This window comes from Xyrauchen texanus, chromosome 28, assembly GCF_025860055.1.
Source record: "Xyrauchen texanus isolate HMW12.3.18 chromosome 28, RBS_HiC_50CHRs, whole genome shotgun sequence".
Lineage (NCBI taxonomy): Eukaryota > Metazoa > Chordata > Actinopteri > Cypriniformes > Catostomidae > Xyrauchen > Xyrauchen texanus.
The window spans coordinates 22094529-22107990 of NC_068303.1; the positions used below are offsets into that span (position 1 = coordinate 22094529).

At 47.3% G+C, this 13462-nt stretch overlaps 1 protein-coding gene across 1 annotated transcript in view; it reads right to left on the reverse strand.

The window, feature by feature from the left end:
- Nucleotides 1–13462, reverse strand: part of sh3rf1 (SH3 domain containing ring finger 1) — a 111625-nt gene that overhangs the window by 92967 nt on the left and 5196 nt on the right. The window lies entirely within an intron of this gene.

The window sequence follows — 13462 nt, forward strand, 5'->3', positions numbered from 1 at the left end:
GGCATTTACACCTGGTATTACGATGCGTCTCGAGTGATCCGATCACGTGGTCGGGTGAGACACATTGCCATTTACACTCGTTTACTTAAATGCGTCTCTTGTAATCACTTGTGTTCAGATTTGGAGAGGAGGGTCAACAATAATCAAAGATAACCATCAATTTTAAAATTCAAGAGAATATTAATTATTATCAAACATAATCATTAATTATTCAAATCAATGAAATATTGATTAGAAGTAACACTAGCTTATTGATCTGTCAAATTCAACAACCATCAAAGATAATTATCAATTATCAAAATCAATAGAATATTACTAAGGATTAATATTGCTGGGGCACCACCCTGGAATCAGGGACTAATAACCAGACAGTATAACAGTCTCAATATTAGAATGCTGTCTTTTGAAAATTGACGTCCTCAGAACATCAACATTCAAAAGGAAACAATGAAGGCTTGAATTGGAGCACAGATATCCCCAGCCAGCCTTTGACACAGGTGTAGGCAAACCAAACCAAAACACTTCTCTAATAATGTATATAATATAACAAAGTTTATAGATGCAGTAATATCAATTAATAAACAATACAAAGCAGTCAATAAACTTCCGACTTACAACTACAAACTAAACAGTGACGCGATTAGATATGGTAACCAAAATAAGCCTATAACACATGAGAGAAAGGTATGTGAGTGTGTGTGCGTGTGTGTGTGTGAGAAAGGAGTGACACGCAAAATGGTGGACGTGACTCTCGTGGAGAGTACGTCACGCGAGATTTCTGGCCAGAGAATATAGCCACGAATGTGGGTGGAGAGAAGCTGGTTAATGGCGTCTGCCCGTTTACCGTGCCACTTGAACGATAACTTGGGGATAAAGCTGAGCTTTGTCACCAAGTTATCTACTAGCCAATTGTGTGTGCAGGTTTGTTTGTGTGTGTGGTTAGTACGAGAGCGAGAGAGAGAATAAATTGTCAGCACCAAAGCCGGATTCGCGACCGTGGGAGAGAAAGCAGCTGTTAGTTTATCACTCAGAGACGAGGTGAAACGGCTCGTAACCCGTCCAGCAGTCTTTGGTCCTTTTATGGATAAACTCAGTGTGCCGGTCTCATCCGCGATGGCGGAAATACACAACAGTCCAACGCGGTTGGATTACAACAAAGCAAAATATAATTTGTGATAACAGAACATTACATCAATACCTTGAGTATTATTAGCAGCAATGAGCGGACTCGGCGGTACATAAACTGTACAAGCAATAACCTTGACACACGAATAACACATTATAATATTCTATCTCTGCCCAGATGACGCTGTTCCTCGAGACTCAAGTGATGACAGGAGGCCGCTTCCTTGCTCTGTCGGCATGTGGTATGGCTGCTGATTCTCGGCGGGCTAGCAGAGAAATCAGCAGCGTGCGGTCTCCTTCGGATCCGTTAGAGTATTCGTTGGAACACAGAGTAATCTCAACTCATCCAGCAAGATGGGAGATTGTATGGCCACAGTTTCAAGACATATTTTACTTCCTTGTGCAATGAGGCTACACCTGAGAGCAGCGATGAGCTGCATCTATGCACGGAATAGTTTTTAACACAGCGATTGATTGACAGGTGAGGGTTGCTGCTTCACTGCTCTAGGGACCCCGCATACAGATTACACCTATTTTTTTTTATGACATTCGTATGTGGTTCTCTTACGAGAGGTTCTCTCGTATCGCGTAAGCTAGCTTACGCTAAGGGAAAGATTAATCTTTTCTGAGATATTGAAGCCAAAAAAATTATCCTTAATTTTTGTATCCATTGTCAACGCAGTGCGGCAGCTGCAGACCTTGAGCGGGCTAGCTAGCGAGCTCATAGGTTGCTCTGCGGCAACTGCTGCAGCCTATAGACGAGCTTGGGCGAACTCGCATCCAATGAGAGGCGTCCGCGCGCTCACTGCATCAAAGCCCGCCAAAATGGGCGTGACTTGAGTGCATATAAGCGTAGTTCAGTAGGCTGGAACCCTGATTTTCATCTCTTCAGCGAAGCTCTTCGCATCGCTGACCTGGAAGCCGCGTCGCCGTTCGAGGGGCATCAAGCAAGCGTGGACAGCGCTAGAAGAAGCCGGCCGTCTCAGCCACCTTCAGCCATCCTGCAAGCTACGCCATCCGGCGGCGTATCCTTTTATTCAGCAAGCTAGTTCTCACGAACTATTCACAAAAGATGCTGGCGTCTTTTCAAGATGCCTCGCTCCACTTGCGCCTCATGTCGCGCCCTTCTCAGCACAGGAGACCGCCACATCATCTGCGCTCTCTGCCTGGGACTGGGGCACGCAGAGCTCGCCCTCACTGAGGGCGGATGCGATTTCTGCGAGGAGCTACCGATGTCGACCCTGCGGGCTCGACTCAAAGCGCTCAAAGCAGAAACCGCCGCCGCCTTACCTTCAGCAGCGCAGGAAGGAGCGCCCGCTCACAAAGGCTGCCGGAAACTGTGGTTGAAGCGACTGCCTCGCCAGAGCCTCTCCCTCGAGCATCACTTTCACCCTCCCGCCCCCGGGGCCGCGCAGTTGCCGCCCGGCGGCGCACTGCTGCCATCTCGGATGGCGAGGCGGAGGATAAGGGCCGCTGTTCCATCATGGCTCGGACAGCGAGTGGTCAGGCTCCCAAGCCTCCTCCTCGGCCCAGGAATCCAGCAGGACCAGCGCCCGGTCGAAGGGGAGTTAACGCGCCTCCTCACACAGGCCGTCGACCGCCTCGGGCTCAGTGGTCACCGCCCCTGAGCAGGCACCCAACAGACTCGGCGGCTGCTTTCTTCAAAGCCATCGCCGCTCTACACCCGCGGCCGGGCGCTCCCTTCCTGACGGAATTACACACGGAGCTTGCAAAGTCGGTGGAGCGCTCCTTTTCAGCCAGGTCCCGTTCCCACGTCTCCACCTCTCTCGCGTCGGTGGACAGCGCCACTGAGAGAGGCTACTCCTCCATCCCCGGTCGAGGACTCGGTAGCAGCACACCTTTGTCCGCCCTCCGCGAGATGGCGTTCCAAGCCTGTGCTCCGTCTAAGGCCTGCAGAGCGACTTCCGCCTATGTTGGCGCGCCTATTCCGCCGCCCGGCCAAGCGCATCTGCTCTGCACTCAATGGCCGTTTTACAGATCCTACAAGCAGACCTTCTTCGGGAGTGGGATGAGAAAGGCAGGCACCCAGAGGCTGTTACTGATCTCTGGCGCGACAGACCTGCGCCCTTGCGCTACCAAAGCTGCAGCCCAAGCTCTAGGGAAGTGCATGGCCTCGCTGACTGTGACCGAGAGACACTTGTGGCTAACACTAGCCGACATGGGAGAAGCAGAGCTCCACGTTCCTCAACGCACCGCTCTCTCCGACCGGTCTCTTCGGCTCCGCGGTGAGTGGCATTGTTGACCGCTTCTCAGAAGTCCAGAAAGCCACCCAAGCCATGAACCTCTTCCTGCGGCGTCGCGCTAGGTCCTCTGCAGGCCGCTCACGTGATCAGCCTCCTGCACGAGCCTCTTCACAGCGCCCAGTTCAACAAACTCAGACTTCTCAGCGTCGACAGAGCGGCCGCCCTCGATCAGGCTCAGACAGCCGCCGCAGACCGCCGCCCCCGCGGGCCTCGATCTAAGGTAGCGCTGAAACCCGAGCAGCCGAAGTCTTCCTAACTGTGTTGAACAAGCGGCGGCTCAGTCCGCCGCGGCGGACCACCGTCAAAGCTTAGCCCCTGTCAGTCCCCTTCTCTCAGGCTACTGCAGTGGTGAATTTAGCAGCCAACAAGCCGGTGACACTGCCCGCTTGCCTGCACTCAAATGCCGTTTTCACGGCGACCCAAATAAATCTTGTAAAGAGCAAACATGTCTTATGTGTAGAAAATGTGCCCACAACCCAGTGTTCACCTCTACACATAAGCATAACACATCCCGATGCCCCTATCAGAGCACGCTCTCATAAAGCGATTCACGAACGGCTCGGCGTCAATGAAGGTGCCCACAAATGCGTCGCGCGCCCATTCTCTGGCAGCTCTGTCACACGACCAGCCCTATGTGTAGAAAATGTGCCCACAATTCAGTGTTCACCTCTACACACAAGCACTGCATGTCTCGTGTCCCCACCAGAGCACGCTCACATAAAGCGATTACTGAACCGCTCGGCGCTAGAGTCAATAAAGTCGCCCACGAATACGTCGTGGCGCCCATTCTCTGCCCGCTCTGTTACACGGCCAGCAAACATTCCTCTGTGTGTAAGTCCCGTGCCCATGACTATGCTTGCGCATCACGTAACAGATGTGACTCTTTCCCCATTCATTCCAATCGGGAAGTCACTCACAAAACAGCCTGTTCATGCTGTCTGCGAGCAATCATGCATAAACACACTAAACGCACTCACACATTTTGTTCAGCGCTCTGTGTGCGGCAATCAGAGCGAATTGGCCATTCACCCTCTAGTGTTACGCTTCAAAGCGTGGGAGTATCCAAGTGGGTGTTAAGCACAATACAACAGGGCTATTTGCTACAGTTCGATCGCCGCCCTCCTCGCTTCAGAGCGCGGCTCGAAACCACTGTGAACACGGAAGCAGCGTGCATGCTTCGTTCAGAAATAGCAAGCCTTCTGTGCAAAAGGGCCATAAAGTGCCACCCTCTCTGAGCGAGTCGGGGCTTTACAGCCATTATTTTCTTGTTCCCAAGAAAGGCGGCCTCAGACCCATATTAGATCTCAGGGTTTTGAACAAGGTGCTTGCAAAAGACAGTTCAAAATGCTTACAATCAGAAAACTCCTCGCGCATGTGCGCCAGGGGACTGGTTTATTTCTCTCGATCTGAAAGATGCATACTTTCAGATTCAGATAAATCCCGTCACAGGCCATTCTTGAGATTAGCCTTCGGCGGCCAGGTTTATCAATACACCGTCCTTCCGTTCGGCCTGTCCTTAGCACCCGTACTTTCACGAAGTGCATGGATGCGGCGCTCGCACCCCTCTTGAGTCAGGGTTTGCGAGTTACGAACTATTTGGGCGACTTGCTGATTATGGCACAGTCACATATGGAGCTTCTGTCTCACAGAATCAGTTCTCCTCAGCCATCTGAACAGTTTGGGTCTTGCAGTCAATTGGACCAAGAGCTCACTACAGCCCAGTCAGACAATTTCCTTCCTTGGAATAGAACTAGACTCCGTGGCAATGGCGGCTCGCTTATCTACACAGCGGCGCCGTGTTCAGCGACTAGCCGCATCTTTTCAGATGAACAGCCTTCGCCTCTGAAGAAATTCCAGAGAGTGCTAGGTTACATGGCCTCAGCCGCAGCAGTACTTCAGCTGGGTTTACTGCACATCGCCCACTTCAGCATTGGCTAAACACCCGGCGTCTCACCGGGCTTGGGCCACAGGCCGCCAGCCCATCAAGGTGACTCAGACCTGTATTTCAGCTCTGCAGCCCTGGACAGTGGCGAATGGTATCAGCGGGGAGTGACAATGGGAGCTGCATCTCGCCGAAAAGTCATCTCGACAGACGCGTCCAACACGGGTTGGGAGCGGTCTCGCGAGGGCTCTCCGGTTTTCGGCCTATGGTCAGTTCAGGAAAAGCTCCTTCACATAAATTGTCTGGAAATGATAGCGGTCGAGTGCGCGCTTTGCGCTTTCTCCCGGTCATTCAGGGTCACCACGTCCTGGTCCGTTCGGACAACAGATCTGTGGTATCCTACCTAAACCGTCAGGGTGGTGTCAGATCCAGGAACCTATTCCATCTGGCCAAGCGCATACTGAGTTGGTCCCAGTGCCACCTGCGCTCGCTGAGGCGACGCGCGTGCCAGGCCACCTGAATGGCGGCCTGGACAGACTGTCCAGAGACAATATTCCCCCAGGGGAATGGTCCCTGCAAGCTCAAACAGTCCAGGCGTTATGGCACCTATTCGGCAGAGCAGAGATAGACCTCTTTGCGTCCAAAGAGAACTCTCACTGCCCAATATTTTTCTCGAAGCGAGGGCCAGCTGGCCCAGGACTGGCCCAGGCGCCCGCTTTACGCCTTCCCTCCCGTCTCGCTATTGCCACAGGTAATGCAGAGGATCAGGAAGCAGCGTCACTCGGTGCTCCTCATAGCCCGCGTTGGGAGAATCAGACATGGTTCCCGGAGCTTACGCAGCTGTCACTGACAGCGCCGTGGCCCATCCCAGTGAGAGCAGATCTCCTCTCTCAAGCTCGCGGCACAATCTGGCATCCCCACCCAGAGCTGGGGCTGCATGCGTGGGTGATCAGCGACTACCGTCGCTCTGCCAGAAGGAGTAATAAACACCATCATACGCGCTAGAGCCCCTTCCACGAGAAGACTCTATGCGTCAAAATAGTCTGTGTTCTCAAAATGGTGCACCGACAGAGACCTGGACCCGCGGACATGTGGGGTGTACGTCAGCTGCTCGTATTTCTACAAGAGCTGCTGGATAAGGGCAGATCCCCATCCACGCTCAAAGTGTATGTGGCGGCCGTTGCGGCGTTCGCTGAACCCCTGCGCGGCCAGTCATGGGGTAAAAGCGAGCTGGTCATCCGCTTCCTCAGGGAGCTAGAAGGATGAACCCCAGCGCCCCCATCGGTTCCTATCTGGGATCTTTCTATAGTTCTCGAAACTATGAAAGCCCCCTTTCTAACCACTTCAATGGATTTGAAATACCTTTCACTCAAAACCGTTTTCTGACTGCCCTGTCATCAGTCAAGCGTGTGGGAGACCTTCACGCGCTGTCTGTCAGCGCTGCGTGTCTTGAGTTTGGACCAAGTGACTCCAAGGTCATTTTAAAGCCTAGACACGGCTATGTTCCCAAGGTGATCGGTACTCCTTTCAGAGCACAGGTCATTTCCCTATCGGGCTGCCAGCATCCGATAGTGAGCGCGACACCAATCTCCTTTGCCCGGTCAGAGCACTGAGATTGTATACTGCGCGCTCCGCCGCTTTCAGGCGCTCTGAGCAGCTTTTCGTTTAGATTCGGGCGCACCAAAGGTCTAGCCGCCTCGAAACAGACACTATCTAGATGGATAGTGGACGCTATTGCTGCTGCATACGCGTCAAAAGACCTGCCATGCCCGTTGGGCATTAAGGCTCACTCCACTAGAGGCATGGCATCCTCGTGGGCATGGTCCAGCGGGATTTCCATTCACGACATATGTGTGGCAGCGGGATGGACTTCCCCCTCCACCTTTGTCAGATTTTACAATATGAAAGTGCCCGCTCTGCAGGCAAAACTACTAGCGGTTTAATACGCTACAGCTCCCCTGGTGAGCTACACTGATGGGACACATTCCACGCAGACCGGCACCGCCGCTCTGTTGTTCCCTTCCCACTATGTGCTTATGTATTACACAATCAATGACCCGCATTCTTGCCGGCCAAATATTATTTCCCCACTCATAAGGGCTCCCCCGGGTCCCCCCTAATTCCCTGGGGCTCATACAGTGGATGCTTGGCGCGCACGGCGTTGACAATGGGTTCCGTGAGCGTAAGCTAGCTTACGCAATCGAGAGAACCTCTCGTAAGAGAACGTATCGGTTACCTAACGTAACCTCGGTTCTCTCTAGATGAGGAGCAGTATTGCGTAGCTGGCCGTGCTTCAGCGCCACGGCGACTTTTAGCTTCAGTCAATGAAAACCAGGGTTCCAGCCTCACGAACTACGCTTATATGCACTCAAGTCACGCCCATTTTGGCGGGCTTTGATGCAGTGGCGTCGCGGGCGCCTCTCATTGGATCGCGAGTTCAGCCCAAGCTCGTCTATAGGCTGCAGCAGTTGCCGCAGAGCAACCTATGAGCTCGCTAGCTAGCCCGCTCAAGGTCTGCAGCTGCCGCACTGCGTTGACAATGGATACAAAAATGAAGGATAATTTTTTGGCTTCAATATCTCAGAAAAGATTAATCTTTCCCGTAGCGTAAGCTAGCTTACGCAATACTCGTTCCCTCATCTAGAGAGAACCGAGGTTACGTTAGGTAACCGATACGTTTTTGTGATCCAATCACAAAACATTTCAGACCCAGTTAGACCTGTATTTAGCGCTGACCACATGTGGTGGCATCACCTGAAATGCATCTGAATACCATATGTAAACAGGGTCATAGTCAAAAGTCTGTCTACAAGAGACTAGGTATGATACCATACAGACAGGAAAGAGCTGTTTAACATACAATTTCACCACCTTCATGCACACACTACTACTACATGGGTACTGAAACTGGGACATTACAAAAGATCTGACAACCAAGATCTCAGGTATGAATGCATGAACTGAGGAATACTATACTTAGCACTAGTTTGCTTCCATGCGTGAGTGTGTTTTGTGGATCTCCAAAGCAGTGCATATCATGTGTCAGACTTAACAAAACCCCTCTGAAGACCAAAATAACAGACCTGCCACTCTTACAGCTCTCTGTTATCATGCTGTCTCAGATGCATTCCTGGTCCTTACACCAACTCTGAAATCACAGGCCCTGTTTGAACCTACAACTACTACAAACAGCCAGGCTCACCTCATATACAAACTTAAATAGGCTGGTGCATGAAAACAAAGATAGAGTAGATAAGAAGTGATCCCTGCTAAGTTCTCTCATGCAAGAGTGAAGAAGACCATTTTTGATAGTCACAGATTTTTGAAGCTTGGAGTGCTGATCAACCTTAAGCCCCAAGTATATTTCCATCTTGGCGTACAGTCGAACGCAAGCCTGTCAAAGTGTAAACAATATAAATGTGTGCGCATACACAGGTGGCCGCCGCATGCTCGCTACAACTGTATGAGAGACCGGACTATTTCTCTTCAGGAGTTTAGACCCATAATGATGATGTCTTCATAATCTTTCGAGTCGAGCTATACCTATGTAGGCATCTCCAGACCTCCGCATACATGCGCTCTTGATGTGCACATAAACTGCTGTTGTTTTTACCTTCATTTCCTGATGTTTAGCGGCAATCTTCTTCTGGCATTTCTCCATGAGAGCAACGGCTCATATGTGAGTGTTGCCACCTTGTGGACCCACCAATTAGTGCATAATTTCATTCACATATGCATTTTGCAAATTCAAAAGACGCACGGTTAGAAAAATCATTCCGTGATCGAGCACTCCTCACTTGTCCTGAACGTGGACTCTCAGTGTACGCATTTGACCGACGTATACTATGGGCTTTACATTACCATACTTTACCTCACTTCCCTAGATTCACCCAGCTCTGGCAAACAGTATGGGTGCACCGATCAATCGTCCACCTTTTGAAATCGGACTATATTCATCTTAAATCTGTGATCGGCCGATCGTGCCTAGAATCGGGGCCCATCTTTTTTGTAGCACGCAAGAACTCACACATACACGCTGCTCCTTTAATGAATGAGCACTTCTTCAGCCCTTGAAGCATGACAGAGTGACCTTTGGAGGGTGAGTTGTTGGCAATTCTAAGCATTCACTAATTTAAACTTTCAGACATGATGTTATTCACATGAATATGCCATTTTGTTGAATTACTAGTGTATGAATATTAAGTTGCCCATTTTCTAGAGTCATTACGGTAGTAATTCTGACTCATTGCACAGTGAGTAGGAAGATGATAAAGTGGCTGCTAATGGGTATAATAACTAATTAAACAATAAATAAACATGCACATAAAATTCTGAGTACAAGTGTCAATCAGACGTTGTGTGGATCAATAGAGACTGTTTGAGTGATCATGAGTGCTTTTAGCTCAACTCTCACGAACGCACGCTCTCAGTGTCAATCAAACATGCGTGCTCTGCAGGTGCTCTCAATATCGCATCATCAGTCACTCATCCAACACTATTCTGTGAGGATCCCAATTTAAATCAGATTAATGTTGGTCACAATACCAATAATAAAGGATGTAGCTGTTTAACCTTTAATAACAGCACCACGTCTTCATGAATTTGCTTAATAATTAGTGATTGTGTTACAACAAGACGCCAAAAGGCAGTAAACAAATCATAGATATTAATGATTTCTCACTGGAGCAGTTTTAGAGTAGGGCTGAAATGATTAGTCGACGTTATCGACTAAGTCGACAATAATACATTTACAAAAAATTTCATTTTCGAATAGTCGTTTGATCTAATTTAATGTAACTTTAAACTCCAATTATGAGAGCAGCCCTGCAGGTCACACCCGACTTAGGAGAGGAAGAATTACACAGCTCACAGTCCAAACAGCTTCAGGTGATGTAGATCGCAAAGTATGAGGGAATTATAATGCAAAAATAAAAGTAAATACAGAAGCACTTTCGTTGTGGAATAAGTGGAGCTGCCGCTCCGCTGAAACAAATCTTGTGTGTCAAGTGTCTTTAAAGGAAACACCCCAACATTACGTCTTAAATGCGGTTAGATTTACTGCGTTATAGCTTTATTAAAGTTCAAAGATCCCGAGATCATCGGCTGTTTGTTCAACCCGAATGTGCATTTCTCTCTGTAAATTAACAAAATGTTCAGACAGTCTCTTGCTGTTTTTTTCAAACACATTCAGAATCATTACCGCTTTTCCAGGTGACGCTGTGGCTCACTTCATGCGTGCGCTTGTAAAAATTATACGACAAGACATTTTTCGATACTCGATTGTTTAGAGGCAATTCGGTCAGTGCCTAAAATGTATCGAACTCAATACCCAGCCCTAATCAGGACTCCTCCCACTGAAACTTCCTGTGCCCAGTTTCTTGCTCTCTCATTGGATGTAGGTCAACGCTACAATTGTATTTAGTCAAAATATATTTCACACTGCACGATTTGGAAGACAGGTCCAGATATTTACCATCCTAGATATCTCGTGGACATCGGCGATGCGTCGGCGGTTCTCTCAAATCGCGTCTTTGATAGTTCATACATTGCGATCGTTGCTCACGAGAGCGAGCTCTGATTTGCCTTTGATTTCGGGCTTTTGTCTGTGATCTCCACAAAACTGTCGGAGAGCGAAAATCAGGCTTAAAATCGTGTAAAGTTGGCATTACTTTCCTACTGACAGATTTTTACTGACAGTTTGCTTACTTGCTCTGCCCAAGCTTAACATGTTAAACCTGTCGGTATAAAATATGCCAGAAGTGATTAGAATAAAATGTTTGCTCTTTAACTATAGCAAATTCTCTTCAACAACCAGACTAGCTAGTTAGCTAGTCCCAGTTTGTTGTAAGGTAATATGCTAACTGAAGCTCAAAATGTGGACATATTGTTTGTATGTCTTATTGTAAAGTGCTACCATAATTTAACTTTGTGGGGCATAAACAGATTACAGCAGCATATAACTTGTGTGGCAAAGGGCATTTTAAGAAAAACATCAGTATCGGCCGCAAATTTCTTGATCGGTCCACCACTAGCAGACATCCCAAAAATAACGACATTAGAAAAGAGAAGAGGTCGGGAAAGTTTATAAGATGTTCATTACTACTTCTGCTTACTTGTGGTTAGTAATTGAAACAAACCCTTAACCGTAAGTATTTAATTTGGCACATAACATGTTCCACACCGTTTATGCTATGGACATGAATAACAAGCTGAGTTAAGGAGAACAGTTTCTAAGCAATCACACAATAAAACAACCAAAAGATATCCCATAGACTTACATTGAAGGAGAGAACCTACCAATATCTAGGGACCAGAATATCATAGGCTTTGTTCACACTGCAGGAAATATCAGATTAAAAGGGGAGAGGTGGCATATTTATTGCTGCTATGGTATACAACGGTCCCGTTTTTGCCAAACATCACGTATTTGGTCCCACACGGGATGCGACTATTATTTTAGCGTGTAGCGAAACGTCCCATATTGAAGGCTTTGTGTCGCATAAAGCATAAAAGGGTCAGACAGCAAGACTTTTCAGATACTTTTTTTTTTTCAAGTCCTTTATTAAAGCACTCAAAATGCTCAAGGGTCACTTATTCACGCGAGACATTCAACCTCATCACGTTGTGGTGGCTTACAGCCGGTGTGTGTTACCACAACTGGGCTGTGGCTCTTCTGACTTGGGTAAATTATCAACCACCTAGTATACACCCAGAAAAATGGCATAGCAATGTGCTAAATACCAATGTAGACCAGCCGTGCATTGTGTATGTGCAAACACCAATCACATTTTATTCTGAAAACGTTTAAATCTAGTTTTCAGATATGTAAGCTTGCTGGAATAAGCAGGTATTGTCCTATGTAGTTTCTCATTGTTAGAACAGTTCTATAATTGACAGTGGGACACAAAGCAAATCATTAGATAATCTAGAAAAACATTGAAGACAGGAAAATGAGGTTAACTACTTTTTAAACTTTGTTAATTGGCTAGAAGAGGGAGGGCTTGCTTATTAGGGTGATCTAGCTGTCATTTAACAGCACTAATAATTGTTTATTATGAAAAACAAAAGAAGGATGAATATTAAAAGATTATAGACCGGATATGTCTGACTTAGACTAACGTCTCCCATCACGATGTGGGTGGAGTCCCCTATCTGTCTCAGAATTGTGTGTGGGAGAGATGACAAAGAGCTTGATTGTAGGGACACCTGTATTTTGTTACAGTGCAAAACCAAAAGGTGGAACAACAAAAACAAACAATCACAAAACTGTTGCTATGACAACTATCCAGATCCACTTTGTCTGAAAGTTATGCTGGCAGAAACACGTGCACTCTCGCTCAGATACAGGCACATAATTACGTGTGGCCACAAACACAATTGTGTTCGCTTAAAGTATTTGCTTTTCCTCTTCCCCTCACACAGAAAGAAATTAAGTTTACACACAAATACACCAAAACAAATCCAAATGTGTGGGATAAAAGGCAGTTAATGCAGCTTTTTCAGCAGGGAAGCAGGCTTACCTCAGCTGCTTGTGTTGCTTTTTGAAGCAAACACAATGCCCTGAGCTAACAAGATTCCCTTTAGTACCGTCTGCAATACAAACTGGTCAAAAAATACACACACACACACAAACAAATTACTTCCACATTATTCCTAAATCAGACAAATGTGGTCTCCTTTAAAGTCCACATTAAACCATGTGTATTACACTCATCCTAAACAAAATCTTGATTTACAGGGTTCATTAGCCAGAAAAATGACTGATAAGAGAGGAAAAAAAAACCTGACCAAAGATATTTACAGCAAGGTTAGCGTTTGTTCACATTTCACAAAACACCTAATGAAATCAGAGGTAAAGCTTCCTTTCATATTTGCCTTGGCTTTGCAGGAAGTCCCCAAGGTCTGATACACAATGTCTGATACCCAATGATTGCGTTGTACCTCCCATGTCCAGGTTAGGCCAGAGAGTCAGTTCTCTGCCATATGATAAAGACATAACCATTAAAGACCCCATGAAACCAAAATTAGAGTTTTTTTTTTTTGCTTTAAGTCCATACATGTTTGTTTTGAGGTCAAATATATGGTAGATTGTTCATTAGGGCTGGGCGATATATATATATCATGGCAGCGATAAAAAGTGTGAATAGAAAAAGATTTTGCTATATCTTGTAAATATTCATGGGCGCAGTGT